This window comes from Glycine max, chromosome 4 (assembly GCF_000004515.6).
Source record: "Glycine max cultivar Williams 82 chromosome 4, Glycine_max_v4.0, whole genome shotgun sequence".
Classification (NCBI taxonomy): Eukaryota; Viridiplantae; Streptophyta; class Magnoliopsida; order Fabales; family Fabaceae; genus Glycine; species Glycine max.
The window spans coordinates 14,099,033-14,120,351 of record NC_016091.4 but is presented as its reverse complement, the minus strand read 5'-3'; positions in this window follow the sequence as shown (position 1 = coordinate 14,120,351).

The following is a 21,319-nucleotide window of genomic DNA, read 5'->3' as shown; positions in this document are numbered from 1 at the left end:
TAGCTTTACAAGATAACACTTATCTTAACGCAAAAAGGTCGTGCTAATCCCTCTGATTTAGACCAAACTCATATGATCCATTCATGCACACGCGTATTTGTAGAAAATATCCTATTACTCATGTCAACATACCAGAACATCCAACATATTCTAATTGCCATATACCTAAATACATTATGAAAAAGAAAACACACTTTCATGCTCAAAGTGTGGCGTCAAACTTTACACCTAATTTATATCTTAAACATTTGCTATTTACAAACTACCTACATATGTTTGAAATATATATCACAAAATTTTTTTTATTGTTTCATTCACATTTATTCATATTGGCAAGCTATTTACATTATGCACACACTTGCATTCAAAAAGGCATTCCATACTATCATACATCATTCACACTTTGCTAGGAATTTCATGCTCCTTATATTTACCTATGTATCTACCCACCATTGAAAAGCATTTCCCACATTAGTTAGGTGCAAAGTACCAATCATGGGGCAGCCCAAATTCTTACAAACAAGTCCCTATTTTCATGCTTTTCTAATTCTAAAACCAAATTTTGGGTTCCTAGTCATGAGTGTGTTTTCTTGCATTGAAGCTTAACAAGTTTGGGTTCCTAAGCTTGGGATTGCATTTGGGCATCTATTTTGACTTTCCTATGCCGTCTCATAAAACAGCCCCACCATCCCAATTTGCAAAATCATATTCATATATCATTGGGGCATTTCACCGAGCACTTGGTGGGCGCACATTTGGACACAAATTGCAAGAGGATGGGGACAATGTGGCATGCCCCATTGCTTCAGAATACAACCTAGGCCTAAGGCCTTTTCATTCAAATCCTCAATTCAAGAAAACAAGCACCAAAAACAAACCAAAACTTCCCCACAAATATAAGCATGTTCTCACAATTTAGCGTACCAAAAGATGAAGAAAATGTACCAATGGGAAGCAAAAACATCAAGGATGGAATACTTACTTGTTGGAGTGAACAATAACACCAAAAATGAAAGCAAAAGGCAACCAAAAGTAGCTTGAGGGGGCAAGAACCGCAAGCCTTCGTGTTCTTTCTTTTGAATGAGGGGGGGGGGGGAGTTTTTGGATGCCAAAAACGTTCCCCTCCCTCGTTTTTATATTTTGAATGCAGGGGTTGCTCGCCCAGGCGAGCTAACCTGCCACATTTTTTTTTTTGAGGGGAACATTAACCATGTCCCCTCCTCCCTTACGGGTTAGCGTTTGCCTACTTGAACTTACTTAAATTAGAATTAGGTGCCGATTACTTATTTAAAACAAATAATAGCAAAAGAAACTACGAACACAAAGGATACTGGGCTGCCCCTGCAGCGACGTTCTCTGCTCGTTTAGCGCCGGGAAGGGGTGGCGCTTGGTCGGTCGCGATCCTATCCTCCATTCGCTTCCATCCCTAAGTACCTGCAAGTAAGAGCCAAATGATACGCGACCAATCGTGACCGGTCATCGTCTTACCTTGGTTGATTCCTGCCATGGACTTGTCTTGACTTCTGATCGTGGCCCGAGACGATTCTGCTCGTGTTTCTAATGCAATGATTTTATTTTAGTGAAGGCTGGTTAGGTTCAATTTTAAATAAGCGTTTGGGGCACCCCATACACCGAGCGAAGAGGGCTCATGCTTATAACAAATCTAACGCACGAAGTTTGAAACCGAAGGGAGGACTAAAACCTCGCATATCTTTTCGATTTTTTAAAAGAACAAGACAAATACAGAGGAAGGGAATCCCTGGAGGAAACCAGGAAGAACAAAAACTCAGAATTAAAAGAACATGCAACAGTCCTCTCGATTGCCCCAGACTTCAAGCGTAATATCGTTTAACTACATCGGAGTTCACGGGCGAGGGCAACTCCTCGCCATCCATGTGGGTGAGTATCAGAGCACCCCCATAAAAAGCTCTTTTCACCACGAAAGGTCCTTCATAATTCGGGGCCCACTTGCCTCGATTATCTTTAACAGCGTGGGACATCTTCTTCAGCACGAGGTCCCCCTCGTTGAACTTGCGCGGGCGTACCTTCTTGTCGAATGCGTTCTTTATCCTTCGTTGATACAAACGTCCATGGCTCATGGCGGCCAAACGCTTACCTTCAATAAGGTTAAGTTGGTCGTAGCGCGCTTGAGCCCATTCTGACGCTTCTAGGCCTGACTTCGCCATTATCCTCTGAGAAGGAACCTCTACCTCAAATGGGAGTACTGCCTCCATCCCATAAACCAAGGAATACGGCGTTGCCCGAGTAGAAGTTCGCACCGAGGTTCTGTATCCGTGTAGGGCGAAAGGCAACATCTTATGCCAATCTTTGTATGACACTGTCATCTTTTGAACAATCTTCTTAATATTCTTATTTGCAGCCTCTATAGCCCCATTCATCTTTGGCCGATAAGGGGTAGAGTTATGATGTTGGATTTTGAAGTCCTCGCACATTTCCTGCATCATCTTGTTGTTCAGATTGGTGCCATTGTCAGTAATGATCTTCCTGGGGAGTCCGTATCGACAAATCAGCTCCTTCTTTATGAATCTAACCACCACATTCCTTGTGACATTAGTATAAGAAGCTGCTTCGACCCATTTGGTGAAGTAATCTATCGCCACAAGAATGAAGCAGTGACCATTCGACGCTTTGGGCTCGATGGTCCCAATGACATCTATTCCCCACATGGAAAAGGGCCAAGGGGCGGACATAACATTCAGAGGATGTGGCGGAACATTGACATTGTTCGCGTATGCCTGACATTTATGACATTTCCTTACATGAGCGCAGCAATCACTTCCCATGGTGAGCCAATAATAACCGGCCCTAAGGATTTTTCTGGCCATAGCATGCCCATTAGCACGTGTCCCAAAGGAACCCTTGTGGATCTCCTCAATCATGAAGTTTGCCTCTTTGGCATCCACGCATCGTAGGAGGGTCATGTCGTGGTTTCGTTTGTACAGGATGGTACCACTTACAAAGAAACCAGTAGCCAATCTCCTCAATGTCCTTTTGTCATTGTTAGAAATCCCTGGTGGGTATTCTTTGTTCTCGACATACTGCTTGATGTCGAAATACCACAGTTTCCCATCCCACTCTTCCTCTATTGCATAACAATATGCCGGCCTGCCTTGAGATTTGAATTCGATGTACGGCAGATCCCCGTGTGGGGCTAGTTGAAACATGGATGCCAGGGTGGCTAATGCATCAGCCATTTGATTCTCTTCCCGAGGTATGTGGTGGAAGGAAATATCGTCAAAGTACTTGGCTAACCTCAAGATGTGAGTTTGATACGGTATCAACTTCGAATCCCTAGTTTCCTATTCTCCTTTCAACTGGCGTATCACCAAAGCTGAGTCTCCATACACCTTGAGTAATTTTACATCAAAATCAATGGCCGCCTGAACCCCGAGGGTGCACGCTTCGTACTCGGCCATATTGTTGGTACAATCAAAACCTAGCCTAGCCGTGAAAGGAATACACCGATCATCCAGGGATACAAGGACTGCCCCTACTCCGTGGCCCAAAGCATTTGATGCCCCATCGAAGCAAACAATCCATTTGTCTAGGTCCTCATGCGTCTGCTTCTCTTCAAACAGGGCCATGATATCTTCATCTGGGAACTCGGGGTGCATCGGCCGATAATCCTGGAGGGGTTGCTGGGCCAAATAATCCACTAAGGCACTTCCCTTTACCGCCTTTTGGGTGACGTAAACGATATCGAATTCAAATAATAGTACCTGCCACCTGGCGATTTGTCCCGTGAGGGCCGGTTTTTCAAAGATGTATTTCACGGGATCCATTTTGGAAATAAGCCACATGGTATGGCTGAGCATGTACTGCCTAAGCCGATGTGATGCCCATACCAGAGCACAACACGTCCTTTCCAACATTGAGTAATTCATCTCACATGCGGTAAACTTCTTGCTTAGATAGTAGATGGCTTGCTCCTTTTTTCCAGAATCATCATGCTGACCCAATACGCACCCCATAGACTCGTCCAGCACCGGGGGATTCGTGAGACTCTGTTTGATCTTCTCGAAGGCCTCTTGGCAGTCACTGTTCCATAGGACCGCTTGGTTCTTACGTAATAGCTTAAAAATGGGCTCACAGGTAGGGGTGAGTTGCGAGATAAATCTCGCGATATAATTCAACCTGCCCAAAAACCCCCGAACCTGCTTCTCCGTGCGTGGTTCCGACATTTCAAGGATGGCCTTCACCTTCTCGGGATCTATCTCTATCCCTTTCTGACTTACGATAAATCCTAGCAGCTTCCCCGACTTCACCCCAAAGGTGCACTTGGTTGGGTTTAGTTTTAATTGGTATTTCCGCAACCTTCCAAACAGCTTACGCAGATTGACAAGGTGTTCGTCCTCAGTCCGAGACTTAGCAATCATGTCATCTACATAGACCTCTATTTCCTTATGCATCATGTCATGGAACAACACCACCATGGCACGCTGATAGGTTGCCCCAGCATTTTTCAACCCGAAGGCCATCACTTTATAGCAAAATGTCCCCCATAGGATGACGAAAGTGGTCTTCTCTATATCTTCGAGCGCCATCTTTATTTGATTATACCCCGAGAAACCATCCATAAATGAGAAAAGGGCGAACTTGGCTGTATTATCTACCAATATGTCAATGTGTGGCAGGGGAAAATTGTCCCTTGGACTGGCCCGGTTCAAGTCCCGGTAGTCTACACAAATTCGAACCTTGTCGTCCTTTTTCGGGACTGGGACAATGTTGGCCACCCACTCCGGGTATCGAGCCACAGCTAAAAAACCTGCGTCAAATTGCTTCCTAACCTCTTCCTTAATTTTTAAAGACATCTCGGGTCTCATTCTTCGCAACTTTTGCTTAACCGGGGAAGACCCAGGATTCAAAGGCAACTTATGCTGCACAATGTCGGAATCTAGACCGGGCATGTCTTGATATGACCACGCGAAGACATCTTGATACTCTTCAAGAAGGGTTATCAAGCCTTGGCGGATAGGCGCGGTCATACCGGTTCCTACCTTCACTTCTTTCTTTTCCCCTGTGGTCCCCAAGTTTACCAATTCGGTTTCTTCTTGGTGAGGCTTCATTTCATGTTCTTCCTGAGCGATCAACCTCTCCAACTCTGGTGACAGGACGTCCACTTCCTCTTCCTCGTTTATCGTTTGGCTTATATCTCGATCGAAATCGATCGTCAAACCCTCGTTGTTAGGATCCTCAAAGAATCGACCCTCATATCTATACCAAACAAGACAAAAGAAACATAAACATGCAAAATGATATGAGAAAGGGTGGTACTGCAAGAACAGATGAAACAAGATCTCTTTGTTTATTTAATAAGGTAGGTTTCACAAAACAAAAGAGAACGGAAATCTATAGGCTCTAATTACATTGAATCAGCGGTATAGACTTTTGACTGGCTTATCACGCGCCAGTTCCCCACTTGGGAATCGGGGTGGCATGGTTGCACAAAACTTGGTTGGTCTTGAGGGAACTCCTCTTCTATTGTGGCCACCTCCTCCTCGAACACCATTCCAGCGCTGTTGAAACACTGGCTAATATGGCCGGGCCATACCCTATCCGCCCGAAATCTTGACGGCACGTTCCTCCTCCCCGGCATCCCGGGTTCATACCCTAATCCATACTTGTATGGATTTCCCTTGATATTGATCACGTCGGCATTCCCGAGGCAGTCTTTGCCTAGACCCATTCCAGGCTCAAATCCATTCCTGAGCATAACACGCGCCACCATTATGGCCGCGTTGGAGAGAGAAGGTAGCGACGGACTTGGTTCCACAGAGGCGCAGCTCACAACCTCAAAGGATTGGAAAGCCGTTTCCAACGATTCTTCTGCCGCTTCTACGTACGGTGTGGAGGAAGGGCAGCTCACTAACATGTCCTCTTCACCCGACACTATCACTAAAAGTCCACCCACTGCGAACTTCAATTTTTGGTGAAGCGTTGAAGGAACCACTCCCAGGGCATGAATCCACGGTCTTCCCAAGAGGCAGCTATAGGCGGGATTTATATCCATTACTTGAAACACCACATTGCAAGTGTGGGGGCCTATTTGAATGGGAATGTCGATTTCCCCCATTACTTCCCGCCGAGTACCATCAAAGGCTCGCACCACCATCGAGCTCGGTTTTAAACGTGACGCACTAAAAGGAAGCTTTTCCAAAGTGGTCTTTGGCATTACATTTAAACTCGATCCATTGTCGATAAGTACCTTTGCGACAATGTGGTCCATACATCTCACCGACACATGTAGAGCCTTGTTGTGTCCTCTCCCTTCAACGGGAATCTCTTCTTCCGCAAATGCGATATAATTGTTGGTGGTTATATGATTAACGATGCCTTCGAAACCCTCCACTAAGATATCATGTGCTACATGGGCATCATTAAGAACCTTCATCAACAGCGCACGATGAGGCTCGGAGTTTATGAGTAGTTCAAGCAAAGAGATCCTTGCTGGAGTTTTATTCAGTTGCTCGACTACCTTAAACTCGCTTTGTTGGATGAGGCGGAGGAACTCATGGGCCTCTTCCAAAGTCACTGTTTTTCCTTGAAGTCCTTCTTTCTTTTCGGCCCCTCTTACCACTGGAGGATCTATTCCTTTCGAGGGGGTGGCTATATCTGTGGGCTCTTGGACCATGGGCGCTTTCCCTTTGGAGGGCAATTCCACCGGGTGAGGGGCAGCGAACACCCGACCACTGCGAGTTACGCCACTGAGACCGGTGATGTTGGTTACCTTAGCTGATAAAGAGTCAACTTCGGTTGTAATTCTTTCGCTGGACGTGGGAGGGGTATACCTCCACGGAACGGCCTTATTACTTTGATATGCAAATGGCGTTGGCTTGGGCGCCGTCCGGGGGTATATGGGTGTGGAGCCGATCCCTTTCCTAGTAAAACATATCACTAGGGCCTTGGGGGTTAGAGGAACCCTCTTCTCTTCCGACTGCATGCAAACTTGTGGTTCTTCCCCCTCTTCTATGGACACTTCAAGCTGCCCGCAATCCATGAGCCGCTGAAGCAATTCTTCTACCGCAGGATAGGTTTCCATGTCATGCGACTCCCCGAGGTGAAACAAGCATTCATCCCTTTCGCCTCCACCACTGGAGACCATGCACGCCGCTTGCAGTGATTGATAGATGAAGCGTCTAGAAGTAGCTACCTCTCCTAACCTTTTTGTCTGTGGTGGCCCATGCTCCTTGACGGCGTTCACGCTAGCCCCTCCATGACTAGCTAGCGGGTTGGTTTTAACATTTTGGCCTTCCTCCTGAAACGATAGCCAGCCGACACTAATCAGGTGCTGCACCTTATACTTGAACGGGATGCAGAAGTTAATATTGTGTCCGGGAACTCCACTATGGTACACACACTTGGCACCCGGGTCATACCACTTGGGGTAGGGTGGCTGAAGAACCTTCCCGGGTATGGCCACCACCAAATGATTCTCCAATAATGAAGGCCATAGCTCAGAGTATGCCATGGGAATAGGAGGGAAGTTGTCTTTCGGGTGCTGTGCATATTTATAGGTCGCGCCGGGGGCTGTATTATTAACTGGCCGGGGTGCGGCTGGAGCTGTGCGTTGGGCCGGCGCTCTTTCTGCTGCGGGTGGTCCTTTTACTTGAATCAGCTTTTCATAGTAGAACGTGGGTAACGTATCTACCATAATTGTGATCATCTCCCTCTCCGTCATGGGCGATACGACTTGGGCTGCGAGATCTCTCCATCTCTCGGCATATTCCTTAATGGACTCATGCTCTCGTTTAGTCATACCCTGAAGCTGGTTCCGATCGGGAGCCATGTCCATATTGTACTGGTACTGCCTAATGAAGGCATTTGCCAAGTCCTTCCATGATCGGATCTGGGAAGCTTCTAGATTGGTACACCATGCTACAGCTGCCTCGGCCAAGCTGTCTTGAAAGAAATGGACCAACAACTTTTCGTCCGCAGAATACGCCCCCATCTTCCGGCAATACATCCGAAGATGCCCATTTGGACATGTCGTCCCTTTGTACTTATCAAAGTCTGGTACTTTGAACTTGGGAGGGATGACGATGTTGGGCACGAGACATAAATTTACCAAATCCGAGAATGGGTAATTGCCAAGGCCCTCGACTGCTCTTAACCTCTCTTCAAGCGCCTCCATCTTACCTTTATCTTCCGCGAAGGGAACAGATTCTTTTATAGGTGTGGGTGAAGCCGGGATATGGCGGACTATGTTTGGTTGGGGTAGTTCGTGGAGGGACGGATCTTTGAGGTGGTGCAGGGGGCCAAGATGGGTATCTCCTTCCTCATTGTCTTGCCCGGGATAGTCTTCATAAGGTGGGAGTTGCCCCTCGAAAGTAGGGGCTTGGCTTAACTCTTCCGGGGTGGCACGGGGGGTGAAGTCCGGAGGCAGACCATAAGGATAAGCTTGTGGACTATACCTTCGACCGAACACGGTCGTGTTTCTGTCTAGGCCCGGATTCAAGGCGGGCTGCAGCACCGGCTCCGCTTCCCTAACTGTACTGGAGGCGGTTGCCGTGGCTTTATCCTCTATGGTTTTCTGGAGTTTTAACATGACTTCCAAGATGGAAGCCATTTGATCTTTTAAGGCCGATAGATCGGCCTTCATCTGTTCTTGCACGCCCTTTTCATTATCCATTTTTTTGGATCGAGTGTTATAGGGGTGCCTTGGTGTTTTCTTAGTTATGATGAAATTCCTAAAGAAATAAACAACAGTGAGTATGCCACCAAAACATGAGTATGCAAATGGATGATCGGAGCACTTGGATCCACCCCAAGATTTTTAGATAACGTAATGAGTCCAGAACTTCTCATTTTATAAAAAGAACAAAGCTTTCATCTAGCCAAGATTATACAAAGGTGTTACAAAAGAACCTAACGATTCCTAATTATATGGGCCATCAAATCTATCATGTGCTGACAGTAATTGATTAGCCCATGAATCTCCTCGGGGGCAGTACACACTTCGGCCATGGCATTTGCTTTGGCTAACAGACGCGGGAGGTCTTGACTTCCGTTCAAGGTCAAGGCGAACCTATCCATCCACATAGTCGCTTCTTGATGCAGTGCATCAATCACCCTCCCTCTTGCTTCTTTTTCGGCATACACTTGTGCAAAATCCTCCACTAGCTTTTGTTCATGGGCCATGGACTGGTTCAATTCTTCCTTGTATTGCCTTATGATAACTAGCATGCTTTGCTCCGTGGCTTCCAAGTGTTGAGCCAAACTCCTTTTGGACCACGCGCAAGCAACTAACTTTTCTTTTAAGATCATGCCATGCACCCGTGACCGATCTCTCTCCTCTCTTCGGAGCTTGAGCTCATTGTTACTACCCCACAATGCTCCTCGGAATTTCTCTCGGCCATATTCCTCCTTGCGGGCCCTTTTGGTTTCTTGTTCAAGGGCTTTTGCAGTGGCCGCATTTTCCTCTTGTAACTCAGTGCACTCCTTCCGGATGTGTGTAGCAGCTGATTTGAACTTCTCCTTGGCGAGCCTTGCTTTCCCTAGCTCCAATTTTAAAGCTCGGACTTCTTCATCTTCCTCCGGAGTTTCGAAGTTCTCCTCGTCGATAACTTTCAACTTGGAGAGCCAATCTAACCCCCGCGTGTGAATTCTTAGCCATCCATGATAACCTCCGATGACGCCATCACGGATGCCCCTAAGCTCCTTGTCTTTCCTCAACGGACTTCTCCACGCCTTGTGGACTCTTTATATCGCCTTGAGACTTTGCGCGCCTAAATTCCTCACAAGGAAAGGCGAGAGACTTTCTTCGGTTGGCGCTCCCCTCATGGGGTACCCTAGTTGTCTTAAGGCGAGTGCGGGATTATAATTAATACACCCCCTAGTCCCTATCAATGGTATATTAGGGTAGTCCCCACACGAGAAAAGAACTCCTTCCTTGCCTTCCTTCCAACGAGGAAACCAATTGATCGCGCTACCCCCTATCCCAGCCAAATGTTGGTCCCAATCGACTCTTCCTTTTTCGGCGCATGAGCGATAACTTTGAAGCGGACACGGGTGTCTCGTGTCTTGTTGGAATAGGTGTGAAACCAACCACACACAGAGAGCGGGTAAACAACAGACAATCCGTGCACTATTTTTCTCACACCTCCGGTCAAAGGTGTCAAACAAATCAGCCAAGATAGCCACCACCGAACTTTCCTTGCTATGGTGATATGCAAGGAAAGCATCAATGGCGGCTAAGTCTATCAAACCGTCGACGTTCGGGAAGAGGACAACCCCAAAAATCAGCAAAGCTAAAATATCTGCAAACGGGCCCCACTTCTCTTGGCTCGCCATATCCCTTGCCTTACCCTCCAAGTATTTCCAAGGCAGGCCCACTACGCCGTTCCGAGTTTGCTTCGTGCGATCCAACTCTTTTGCTGAATCACCAACCACAGCTGCAATCTTGCTCAAGGAAGGAAGAAAGCCGGAGAAAAGATACGGTTTTCTCCCCCCAAGAGGGCATCCTAATATTTCCTCAAACTCTTCAATAGTTGGTACCATTTGGAAGTCCCCAAACGTGAAACACCTCAACGGCTGGTCATAGTATTGGGCGAGGGATACAACAGATTCCGTAAATACCTCCGCTGCAGCCAAATCTAGAATTTTCCCGTACACTTTGCGGAAGGCTTGCCTTTGGAGAGGTCCCCTCAATCGTCCCAATTCCTTGAGGCTAGTGACATCTAGACTTTTAACCTTGACTTGATAAAACCTTTTGCCGTTTTGATTTGTCCCCATCATTTACCTAAAAAAGGGGTGGATCAAGACTCCGACATGAATGATGCGATGCGTATGCATGAAACGGAAAGAAAACAAGACAAAAAGGTAATTCATACATACGAGACCGTAGAGACCCAATTTTAATGCTACGTTTTGGGCATGATGGCGCCTCAACGTAGCATTAAAAAGGTTACGTATTACTCTAAAGAAACCAAACATTACTAGCAAAAACTATAAACCAAAACATGCATGAGAAAGAATGGCACAGGAGCGTGTTTGCTCTTTGCCCCTATTTGGGAACCTATGGGATAATATCTATGGGTCTCTAATAACTACTTCCCAACCATTTATAACTCACACGGCTGTTCTCTAGAGGTATCATCACTCAAGATAATAATATTGTGGCGGTATGGAATACCTGCGACAACACATTATAAAGAGAGAAAGCTCTAGACGAGGTTTCACTATTATCAAGCAAGTCGGAGACCTAGCATGATGATAGATTCACCTCCACTCCTTAAATTCCCATGAACCCGGGTGTAGGGCCCCTTTTTTTTTTTACTCAAACCCGTGGGTGCTTAGAATGCAGTGTAAAAAATGCGAAATAGACAACAGTTATTTACATTTTACACAGTTGAATAAAAAAGCACACCCAAAGTTTCACAATTCCACAATTCCTAAAATAGGCCTAACTCACAAGTAGAGTCCCCAGTGGAGTCGCCAACTGTCGCAACGTGCCCTTCGCGGGCGAGCGAGGGCGAGGCTCACGGGTGTGCTTTCCAAAGGAGGAAAGGTGCGCGGAGTCGCCACCAACGTTTATTTGTGGAAAACGTCGGGAAAACCGAAGGAAACCGGTCAAAATGAAAATTCTAAGTTTGGGAGTTGTATTTACGCTTGAGGAAGGTATTAGCACCTCTCACGTTTGTCTCAAAGGACAACAGCCTATTTTTTTGAATTGTGGAAATTGTGTTACCTTTTATTTCTTTTTATTTTTTTTGAGGTCGACAAAAGCGGGGCTTTTGCTCCTACGTACCCTCCATCGAAGAGGAAATCAGACCTACGTAGTTCTTTCTTAAGCGTGAATCAAGCGATTCTTTTACTTGAAGAGTGATCATTTAAAGGCGTTGGACCTTTAAAAATGATCCATTTTACTTAGTAAGAAACTAAAATGATAAACTTTTCAAAACCTATTTTTGTGGACGAGCTTGACTAGGCGAGTTGATTTTAGCCTTAGTTTCACTTTAGTTATTAGTCAATTCAATTAAGAATGAGAAATCCCAAAGAGAAAACGTCCGATTGATTTTTCGCTTTATTTTACTAAAAGTCATTTTTTACTATTATATTATTATTTTACCTCTTTTTTTATTTCCAACGTGGTTACGGCACGACTGAACGGTCGGAATTCATTTTAACCGAAATCAACGAATGATACAATTCAAACGATCGGTGGAAATTTATTTTATTTTTAGATTAAGCGAGAAATGACTTAAATAAATGGCTTAAGCACGTCAAAAGGGGGTATAAAAAGTAAATGGAAACGAGAATAAAAATACATGAAACAAAATGTGGACCACCACGGGTACATAGAATGAATTGAAAAGCTCGGTTTGAGATACTTACCCGTTGAAGACTGAAGAAAACGAAGAACGAACGATGAATCTTGAAGAACGGTCGAGAATCTTCGCGTAATTACTCACGGAAACGTTACGGAAGCGCCTCGGCTTGGATTTTCTTCACGGAACTAATTTTCCTCAGCTATTTCGAGAGAGAGAGAGAAGTGCCTAAGGGGCTGAACCCTTTTCTACTTCACTTCTCCCCCTATTTATAGAAAATTGGGGGAGAAGCTTGCCACCCAGCTCGCCCAGGCGAGCAAGGTTGCTTCCTTCAGAATTGTTGCTTCTAGAGGAATCTTCTGGAGGGCCCAAGTGGGCCTGGTTGCTATTTGCACTCCCCTTTTTACTAAATGCACCCCCTTCTATTTTTTTTGTAATTCTTTTTCCGTAACGTTACGAAACATTGTGAATTTCGTAACGATACTTATTTTCCTTCCGCAAGGTTACGAATCCTTATGGATTATGTATTTACTCTTTTTTAGCTTTCGAAGAAGTTACGGAAACTCACGGATCGTGCAAGCCTGCTTCTTTTTGATTTCTAAGACGTCTCGGGACTTCATTTACTGTGCAACAAAGGACCCCAAGTATCTCAAAGAGGCTAACCAAAGGTTTCATGTCATCAAGTAATAATCCCCGGACAAAATTAGGGTATGACAGATTGTAAATACTTTTGGTTAATAAATTGATCATTACTCATTATAATCTTCCGCTTGTAATTAATGTAAATTTCAATTCTATTTCAGGTAAAAAAAGAGATTTTGTGAAGTGTTGAATCTAGTGTCTCGCTAAGCCTGGTTTGTGCTGAATCTAATGTAAAATCTTTCATATCTATTTAATAGTGTTTTCATATGTTCTTTGTTCCTATTGGCCTTTAATTTTCGCATGTTTTTGTCTTGATCATTGATCGAGGCCGTACCCGAATCAAATAAACATGAAAATGCAGTAACTAGGAAGTGATCCTAGGTCGTTTCCCAACGAGCAATGACAAACCAAATGTTCATAATATACTTGCGCAGTAACTGTAACAATTGGGGGGGGGGGGTTTGTTTGTTTCGTGATTAAAGAGCATAACAAGTAAACTGGAATTTGAAACTACTAATATTATAAACGGGTTGTTTCCTCTGATTCAGAAGCCATTCTCTTATCCTGGGTTATGGAGAATTCGTCCCTAACAGTCAACCACTTAATCCACCCCTATTTCAATTTACTAAGCGAAAATCAACTTAGGGTTATCAATACGTGATTAGGTACCACATACACCAGTTACCCCTTCGTCCATTAAGCATAAACGCAAGTTAGGCTCAGAGGCAATTAATCGAACACGAAGCGTGCACTGATTAATGTTCACGAATTTGGGATAACTGGTGAAGGGAAAACTGCTAGGAAACCACATTACAAACGAAACCTCAAAGAGAGATGGGCTTCGTCCTCAAAAGGAAACAACACCAGAAAAACTAGCCTTCCATAGATTCAAACAGAAAACGCAAATGAAACATGAAACAGAAACGTAAATGAACAGAAACGTAAATGAAACAGAAACGTAAATGAGAGCAGAAGAAGAAGCAAGAACGAAATTGTAATTAGAAGCAGAAAACGTAAAATTGCATTACGTGAACAGTAGCATCAAAGCAGAAAACGTAAAACCCTAAAACAAAAGCTCTGAATAATGAATAGCATAACAGAATAGCCTTGCACGAATCCCAAGGCTGCTATTTAAAAAGAGTCACTCAAAGTCACTGGGTCCTCTTACAATACTCTGGCCCAAAATGAAATAAACACTGAACAACATAAAATAAAATTGCGAAATTTCCTAATTAGAAATTAACTAAGGTAAGCGTTGTTTATCTGCCCTCTTCAAGTCCATAACCAAAATCCGGATTAAGCCCAATGTTTCATTAATTCCTGAAATTAGATTAAAAACATCAAATTAGCTAAATGAGCCCAAATAATAAAACTACCTGATTAATTGACAATTAAGACCAATCAGTAATTAAAATGGTGCAAAAAGGGTTTAGAAAATAGAAGAAAATGATGGCACATCAATCATGCAAACACATGTGTAGTTAGGATCATCCTCATTGGGAAATGATTTGATCCTTAGAACTTAATAGGACAGGGTTAATTTATCATATATCTGGACATGGAGTGCGGTAACTTGGTTTTCTGTATACTGTAACCGTAATGTTGTCCGATTAGGCTAAGTTCAACAAGAGACATCTGAGAACGAAGTCTAGTTAGGATTAGGCTAAACTCACGAGACACCGGGGTTTAGTAGTTAGGACCTCAGCATAGAATACAAGAGCATTATTAAGTAGAGAAATATCCTTAAATTACATCAAAATACCTTGTAGGAGGAACCAACACATTTTCATATTTGTTTTCACACACCATTAATCACTTTACTCGCTTTCATTTAGACTAGATCATACTTTTATTTCTCTTTTAAACCATTAATTGTATCACCAACGCCTGCTCGCCAAACGACAACTTTTACCAAGTAAAACAAGTTCCCTGAGATCGATACTCGGTATTCTTGCCGTTTTAATACTACTTGAGCACCCTGGTACACTTGTCGGACAATGATCAGTCAGCCCACCAATCCAAGATCAAGTCCAAGATTCTCCACTAAGTGTGCTTAGGTGTCATGAGGCATGTAAAACATGAAGAACATGCACAAAGTGTGACTATATGATATGACAATGGGGTATAGCAAGCAAATGATCACCTCCCCCTCTAAAATTTAATTGGATTGGGCTTCCCCCAATTCAATTAAATTTATTTCCCAACACACACATCAAATATTCACATAATGTATGTGAAATTACAAAACTACCCTTAATACAAACACTAGTCCAGGTGCCCTAAAATACAAGGGCTGAAAAATCCTATATTTTTAGGGTACCCTACCTACATTATGGAGTCCTAAATACAAGACCCAAAAATAATGAACCCTTAATCTAATATGTACAAAGAGAAGTGGCTCATACTTAGGGGGGGGGGGGGTGAATTAAGTTTCAAAATTTTCCCACTAACAAATTTTAACCCCTTTTTAAAATGATATATGATAAGCTCAGAATGCAAAAGAAGAAGCAATCAATTTAATAATGTTCTTTTAACTGCACAAGACAAAGTAATCTGCTATAAAATAACTGATATAAAGGAAGAGAGAAATGCAAACTCAATTTATACTGGTTCGGCCACTTCCTGTGCCTACGTCCTGTCCTCAAGCAACCCACTTGAGATTTTCCACTATCTCTGTAAATCCTTTACAGTCTTTGAACACGCATTGGGATCCCTCACCCTTGTGTTCAATATTCTCACAATCCAAGAGACAAACAATCTCTTGATTACAACTAAGTTTATGAGATGAACAGGAAGATTTCTCTCTTTTACAGTAAATGATACAAATTGAAGTTCCTAGAAGAATTCTCAATAGATTTGCAAGTGTTTGGCCAATAAGTTCTCTGAATCATCTCTCTCTTTTCTTTTCGAAGTTAGACACACATATATATGTGCTCATTGTACCTTTTCAAAATGGTTTGAAAAAATGTGTCTTTTCAAAAAAAGTTTTTCTGAAGTTTTCTCACTACTAATCGATTACAAGATTCTGGTAATCGATTACACATTTTAATTTCTGAAGAGTCATGACTTTTCAAAGGTTTTTTTAAAATCTCTTCACAGGTAATTGATTACACAGATCAAAATTCAAACAGTTTTGTGTCGTTAGTAAAAAATATCTTCACAAACTCTCTGTTAATCGATTACACAGTCTGGTAAACGATTACCAGTTCAAAAATATCTTTTTGAACTGATTTAGCCTCTGATAAAAGAGTGTTTGAGACTAAAGATGTTGAAGCCAAACTAAAGCAATCAAATTGATATTCTTTAAACAAACTTACTAAGTTCTTATCTTAGATTTACTTGATCTTGTTCCTTTGACTTGATTCAATCCATGCTCATCAAGTAACCTTTTTGGCATCATCAAAACCTGCCTAATATTTATTCACACTTTTGTTGCCGCTAATACACGGTGGGAGTGGCAGATCCATAGTGCGGGCAATTGTCCCCACAAAGTATATTTTTTTTACTTGATATGTCAAGTAATTGTGTTTTTTAGCCCTTATAAAAAATAAATATTTCCCTCATAAGATAATTATTTTAAAAAATGAATGTAAAAAAAATCTATAAATGACAAAAGAGACATTATATTAGTACTAATTTTACCTACAAAAAAAAATTGGTACTAATTTTGTCCATTTTACTTTTTTATTTTTAACCACTCCTAATTTTTCTAAAAGCTTTTAATATTTTTTGTCCATGCAAATATTATAGGCTATTTCTCTGCCCCCACTAAACAAATTTATGGATGCACATTGCACAGTGGGTGCACAAAAATGTAATGTTGTCATTGGTATATGATGTATGCACAATTGGTGCATAGGGTGCACAATTGATGCACAGGTATATGAGTAGACATGTAAGTTGAGAGTGTCTGGGTGGCCCTCAACCTAGTGCTGGAGGTTTCGTGGTGACTAAATGAAATTGACCTAAAGAATAAACGAGTGATCAAGATCCTTTTAAACATACGATTTTGAAAACCATAGAGGTAAGACACTACCCATACTTGTCTACAAACCTCACTCCCTATGTAGGGGCAGCCCAAAAGACTCATTGAATGGTCAGAGAGAGACTATGTTAAGGGGTGAAGCTCATGTGGGATCACTCATATTATGTTGAAGCTCCATGAAATAAAGTTAGTGTTGATGTTTAAGGTTGAGGTATCCTACTTGGCTATTGGTAAATGTTAGTTGTAGCCTAGTTGGTTATTGATATGTGAAAATAGTGATGATTATGTATGATGAGAAATTATGATAATTGATGCTAGATGTGATTATGATGGTTATGACTAACGAGGATGATTATTGATGATACTTGATGAGTTGGGTTAAGATTATGTTGATGGATGTATATATGTTGTTGGTAATAATATGAGGATTTGTGTTATAATTATGTTGTATATTCCAATTGAGATGGTTGAGAAAATATTTTTTGGATGTTCATTGTTGATTAAAAGGAAGGAACATTTTATATAAATTGCATATTGTAAACTTTTGACCTTTTTATGGAAAGAATTTCCAAAGTATATAAAAGTATTCTCCCTTTATCCATAAATTGCTCTAGTATGTTTGTATATATATGTTTTGTTTTGGTGAGTTTACTCTAGCATGTTGCATATGTAGTTTGTGTTTGTGATGATCTCATACCTGACGTAGATGGGGAGTAAATGGTTTCTAGCTAAATCTTCCTCTTAAAAGCATGGTAGATGGAGCGAACATGGACTTGGAAGCTATGTTCTTCTCCCTTGTTGTTGGGTTTAGTGTCTTGTATAAAGATGATTAGCTTAGGTTTGTATTAGGTATTTTATCAGAGTTTTATGAAGAATCAAAGTTTTATCTTCTTGTAAAATGGTTGGAGTACTTTGATGAATTATATTTATTTTTATCTTGTCCTACAAATGCATGACCATATCTAGAAATGGTTCAACTTTGAGTATTGATTTTGAAATCGCAAAAAGTTCACACAATATTTTCATATGAAAGACTTTCTAAATTATAATAAAATAAAAATCTTAGTTTTGTTAGTTATGTAACAAAAGTGGTTTGTTTCCAAATATAATTTTAATTAAACATTTTTAATTATAAAAATATTATTTTATTTTGACTTCAATTATTTTTAAAGTTTAAAACAAAAAATACTAGGAACAAAATATTATTTATTTATTTTTTTACAAATAATATATTCTTCTAAAAAATAAAATGTATAAATATAATAATAAATTCAGAATAGTCCACAGAAGAGTGCCTGAATTTAAATATGAAACCCATCATTCTTTACCCTATAACTAATAATTAGAAAATATAATATTTTATGTGTGCATTGAAAATCCACTATGTATTTAATGTCCATAGTATTTAGTATTATCTATTAAATAGAAAATGAGAAACAAAATAATTAAAAAATTTGTGTAAAGCTCCCTAAATTTAGGTAGGAAAAACTATTCCGAAATTTGTTTTTTTTAAGAGTTTAATGGTTATGCACAATCAATGTTATTCTTACCAAGTTCTTCACTGATCTGACCTATAAACAACTTCGTTCTCCAACTCCTTCCAGCCAAGTTCAAAGTATTTGAAGTTAAACTCTTATTTCTAAGGTTAAAATTCTTGTGTATAGTTTAGACCTAAAAATTATTTTCTTTACTTTTTTAGGAGAAGTAATTCCCCCAACAAACACTTTATTAGAAAGTTGAAGTGGGGGGGGGGGGGGGGGGTGATTATCTAACATCATTAACGATCTTTATGTAGGATTGAGCATGTGACCTCAACTATTGAACTTCCTTCCTTGTGGAGTGCTGACTTCAAGGCATCCAAGTTCATTGTGGCTGACAAACTACTTACAAAAGTAGATACTAAGACGATGGATTATGTTGGAGCCAATAATTCCTGGGACTCTACCAAGGTGTTCCTTCTCCAATTTGTTGATTCAGTTTTCTATTAGAGGATCAAGTATGTTGAGTTAGAGGTCAAATTTAAGATGATCTTGGAGGAGAGGAAGAAACTGATCAAAGCCATCAATGAGAAGAACTTTTGGTTGACTACAAAGATTGAGGTCATTGATGGCCTTCAACAAAATATTTTCGATCATAAAAAGATGGTTTTTGCAAAAGCTATTGAAAATGAAAAATTTATCAAGGTCATTGATGGTCTTAATAAAAAAAAATCAATAGGCAATTAATGATCTATTAGAAACCAAGAAAAATGACAGTGCTTTGAGTGATCAACTAACTATAGAAGTAGAGAAGAAGAAAGCCCTTGAATTAAGAAGGCATGATCTTTTAAAAGAGAAGAAATTGGTCGATGAGGCAACTTAAACACTTTGAAACCAACTTGCTGATTTTGAAAAGGAAAAAAAGAAGGCAAGTGTTGAGCATACATTACAGATGCAACCAGTCTTTAGAATGGGTCATGAAGATGGCTTCGAAAAAGCTCTTCGCTAAATTGTCCTATCTGATCTTGAGATAGATTTAAAGAAGTTCAATGTGTTAAAGGATGTGAAGAATGGAGAGCTAGTGATAGAATCTCAAATGAAGAGTTTTGAGGAGGCTTCTAGAAATGGGGAGACCTCCAAGGAAAGAGATATAGAAGCAACTTCAAGGCCTGCACCAACCTCCAATGCTCTAACTACTTAGTTGTTCTTAAGTTTTTATTTTGATGATTATGTATGTCATTAGGAAACGTGTTTTGTTTGTGTTTTTTTTTAAAATATCATGATGTATTAACTGTTAACTTAATGAAAAAAGTATTTTGTTCATACTTGTGTTTGTAGAAATTGAAACATTTCTAAGTGCTGATTAAATTGTTAAGTCTAACTATACTCAATGGATATTAAATGAGCATTACTAATCAGTAAAGTTAAGAACGACTATTACAAAACTTAATAGTAACTAGGTAACTTTTATTGAATGAACAAATTATAAATGTTAAAGTAACTTTTAGTTTGTATGTCCTTATTCCTCTGAACTCTTACTTTTCTTTATGTCAATGTACTGGTTATACTTGATTTTGAAGCTCGATATGAGTTTGCAGAAAGACATGAGGTCAATGTACTGTTGGTACAAGAATTGAAAAGGTAATCACATAGATTTGTGCAGGCATAAATAAGTTGATACATAGTCTTGTGTAAGACATTTTTCATTTAGTTCATGTGTAAGACATAAATAAGTTAACGAACACAAATTAAGTAATGGCTAAAACAAACAATAAATGATATAGATTGCAAAAGGATTTCATTAAGTGACTATAATGATAAGAGTTTCCTTTTACATTAACCTACGTGTTCCTCGTTAAAACCTCTTCAGCCAAAACCCATTATTTTTTTACTTGGGAAAAAACTTGAAGTAGGAAAAAGATTACGACACTTGGTTTCTAACTAAATTATGGCTTCAAGTGTGTTGTGTTCTAAGTCCTCGAGATGACCTTTCCAGAAAGCTCTTCATGTCTATATGCACCATTTTGGAGTGATGGTTCTAAAGGGTCCTTCCCAGTTTTGAGCAAGTTGCCCTTCAACATGATCATTTCTAGCTTCTCTTTTCATTCTCCACACTAGATCACCTACTCAGAATTCTCTTCAGTTTTAACTCATGTTTTCGAGTTGTTGATAGAGGTATAACCAGCCTGTCTAATTATCCTTTACATGGGATTGGAGGTCCTATGACAAGGTTCAAGGCTAAGAGGATGAAACAAGCATTGCAAGGCCTGATTTTAAAGATCAAAGAGAAAAAAGACCAATATGAATTAAGGGTTGCGCCTAATTGGATCACTTTCCTACAAATTGATGAAGATGCTTTCAGGCCAACTTGAAGAATCACTTTGGAAAGCCCAATTTACAAGAGAAGAAGCATCAATGGGTTGAGTTGATCAATTTTGGTGGACTATTAATATTGGGCTAATTAGATCATAACTAAGTTCAATTTCTGTCTTTTTATTTTTAATTTTTGTACTATTTTTTGGCTAATTTTCTTGGGACTTTTCATTTTCTCTTAGCCTTAATAAATGATTTCTAGAATGCCCCAGGTCATTTAGGGGCTAGTGGGAATTTATTATCATGTTTACTGTCATTTATTTTCACTTAGTGGCATATAATTATCAATGCATTTGGTAAATGCATTTTAGTGGAAATTTATTATAGCATATCAGGATTAGCCTATAAATAGGGAACTCTTGTGAGAGTTTCTCTATTGTGAGAACTTTTCCTTTTTCTTGGGTTAAGAAATCGATAGTGTTGGTTCTACTGACAAGTCACGGTTAGGGTCAAGTTATTTTCTTTTTATATCTGTTTTCAAGAAGATCCTAAGTGTGCTTTTATTAGTTGCTTTCCTTTTACACACTTCTTCTTGAATCTAAGCATGCTCTTTG